We start from the raw sequence: 3,236 nt of genomic DNA on the forward strand, positions 1-3,236 counted from the left end.
TGCTGCACGTGCTGTATGCCGCAACTATGCAAATATATCTAGCACAGCCTGCAGCCTGTTCACACCTAGTGTGAAAACATTCATTTCAGCTGGGATTACACTTGGCGTGTTTGTCATAAAAAAACACCATGCTCGCTGCGGGCACATGTTAGGTTGGAATCAATAGGGTAATATGAAACACCAGACACTAATGGGGGTTTCTTCATCCTTTTATGGTGTTTTTAGGCTATCAAATCTGTGGGATGCCGAGAGCATGTTTTATTTTTATTTTTGGGGGGTATTTTCTCACTATTTTTTTTCTATAGAAATCCTTCAGTCAAATGATGAAAGAATCACATGACTTGTAATTAGAAAAGCCAGAGGGAAAAAAAACACCAAAGAAAAAACACTTCCTATAATAATAATAATAATAATGATGATGATAATAATAATACACATTGGGACAGATGTATGAAAACCTGTGCAAGGGTCAAGTGGACCAGTTGCCCATAGCAACCAATCAGATTGCTTCTTTCACTTTTCAGAGGCCTTTTTAAAAATGAAAGAAACTACCTGATTGGTTGCTATGGGCAACTGGTCCACTTTCCCTCTTCCCTGGTTTTGATAAATCTCTACGACCATGACCACTTTAAATCAATGGCTGCCGGGACGTCTGGCTAGTGACATCCTTCGCTCCAGACCGCAACGTCAGGGACGTCACTCGTCAGACGTCCCGGCGGCCAGCGCTGCTCATTGAGCCTACCGGAGTAGCATTGATCTATGTAAGAAACCTATGGGCCCAGGCTGTTGGGGCCACCAAATGATATTACATATACAGAATGTCTGGTTAGGAGAAACAAATATAACGCACCCACAGGGAGTGGCGCCATTTTAATAAAATTTGTCAAAAACCTTAGATAACAGTCATACAGAATATATTAGAAAGCTTTTTTGATTTTCAGCCAATCAGAGAGCAGCACTACTGAAATAGAACTCCCAGGAGGTAACAGCGTGTCACACATGTGATGTCATAACCATTGTCCACCAAAGAGCAGCACTGAGCAGAAATAACACTGCTCCTGTTCATTCTCCATCAGTGAGGGGCCGGTGCTGGACACTGTGTAGGGACGCGGGAATGCAAAGTCATACACATGACTGTGACTGGTAAGTGTTACATTGTTGTGTCCAAAAGGTCTTTAGTGCAGTTCCATGTGTATTTCTATGATAAACATGTAAATAATCTATCTTTTTTTTCTTATCTTAGATGCACTATCTCCAGGACATGGAGTAGCATTTCCGGACCTACAGCAAGACGTTGGATGAAGGCATAGCCCCAGAAATAACACTGGTCCTGTTCATCAGTGAGGGGCCGTTGCTGGACACTGTGTAGGGACACGGGAATGCAAAGTCATGCACATGACTGTGACTGGTAAGTGTTACATTGTTTTGTCCAAAAGGTCTTTATTGCAGTTCCATGTGTATTTCTATGATAAACATGTAAATAATCTATCTTTTTTTGTCCCCTATCTTAGATGCACTATTTCCAGGACATGGAGTAGCATTTCGGGACCTACAGCAAGACGTTGGATGAAGGCACAGGCCTAGGAATCATGCACATACACAGAAACATTTGCCCAAATTCTAGAGGTAACCTCCTTTAGTATGCCCAGAGGAAGGGCCATACAGTAGCCATGGATTCCCTACAGGTTTCCTCCCCTCTGGAGGTTTTTCCTGTCCTGAGTATTAGTTACTGTACGCTCTTTGTGAGTGATGGGAGGTTACAAAAAATCCCCTACACAAACATTTTAATAAATTATAAATAAAGTTCCCCTTTTTTTTAAACTGTTCTTTGACTTGTTCGGCTCATTTATTTATTTCTGTGTGTGAAAATAGAGTTAGCAAAACATGGATGACCAAAGCTGCTCTCCTGCACGATCTGCATAATGCGGTGCGGAGAGAGGCAACTGGTGCTGGGTGGTGCAGTTTATGAGGCAAACGTAGAACACCCAGCAAGTTCCATGCACACGCCTTTTTCTGATGAATGGGACTCATGCAGGGAACTTGCTAGGGGTCATACGGTTGCAAAGGATGAACTTTTGGGTACATGAACTGTCCCTTAAAGGGGTACTCCGCCTCTAGATATCCTATCCCCTATGTAAAGGATAGGGGATAAGATGTCTGATCAATGGGATCCTGCTGCTGGGACCCCAGCAATCTCCATGCAGCAACCAAAATTCTAAATAGTATGTTTAGATCACTGGTTCCTGTGGTGGGATTCGTGACATCATGCCACACCTTCTTGTGACATCACACCACCTCCCATAGACATAAATGGAAAGGGTGTGGCGTGAGGTCACGACCCGCACCACGAGAACCCAGAGTTCTAAATATATTATTTGGAACGCCGGGTGCTGCATGAAGATTGCGGGGGTCCCAGTGATCAGTCATCTTTTGTCCTATCCTTAAGGTAGGGGATAAGATATCTAGGGGCGGAGTACCACTTTAAGGAATTAGAGAGTGTAGGCATGCCTTACAAGCAGGTAGAAAAAGAACAGCTGGGAGAAATGACAGGACACAAAGCAATATTTGGCTGGGACCGATTTTGGGTGTGTTCTGGCCAATTAAAGGAAAACTATGGCAAAAATTAACTTATCCCCTATCCATGGGTTATGGGATAAGTAGCTGATCATGGGGGGTCCCCCTGCAATACCTGGGATGAGACCCGTCGCTCAGTGAGAAGCGCTCGCTGCAGACGTCAAATCTCAATTTCCCTGGACCCCCCCCTTCCTTCATGTCCACCACAGACGCCCCCAGACTGCTGTCTCTTACAGAGTTTTATGCCCAGAAATGGTTGGCTACTCACTTTGTCAGTAGATTCTCCTCCTAAATATGAAGACAATCGGGGAAATGTACCTGTGGAGAGGAAATGTTGTCCAGTTGCTCTTAGCAACCAATCAGATTACTTCTTTTATTTTTCAGAGGTCTTCTCAAGAATGAAAGAAGCAATCTGATTGGTTGCTATGGGCAACCTGATGAAAACATCTTTTTTTTCTTTAACAACTACAGTACTACAACTCCCATTGTAGTGTGTCTTTTCAACCTGTGCCTCCTCCAACCCTGACCCTTAGGGGGGCATAGACGGACCACACTGGGGGTTGTAGTACTTTCATTTTTACAGTTCCCCTATAACTCTGCAGCTTCGGTAGAAGTATGAGGCTCAGCCTTAGAGTCAGTGTATCTGGCTGCTCCAGTGTTCT

The 3,236-nt window shown here is 44.0% G+C and overlaps 1 long non-coding RNA gene across 2 annotated transcripts; it reads left to right on the forward strand.

Annotated features, from left to right (window-relative positions):
- The first annotated feature begins 620 nt into the window (after window positions 1-620).
- LOC130320595 (uncharacterized) lies at window positions 621-1,806 on the forward strand. Of its 2 annotated transcripts, XR_008866467.1 has the most exons (5): window positions 621-761; window positions 942-982; window positions 1,077-1,143; window positions 1,244-1,408; window positions 1,512-1,806. It is a non-coding gene; the product is annotated as an uncharacterized LOC130320595 (long non-coding RNA). The 2 variants fall into 2 exon arrangements; XR_008866468.1 differs by lacking the exon at window positions 942-982 and having other exon boundaries at window positions 743-761.
- The last annotated feature ends 1,430 nt before the right edge of the window (window positions 1,807-3,236 follow it).

The sequence above is a fragment of the Hyla sarda genome, unplaced genomic scaffold (genome assembly GCF_029499605.1).
Source record: "Hyla sarda isolate aHylSar1 unplaced genomic scaffold, aHylSar1.hap1 scaffold_2203, whole genome shotgun sequence".
Lineage (NCBI taxonomy): Eukaryota > Metazoa > Chordata > Amphibia > Anura > Hylidae > Hyla > Hyla sarda.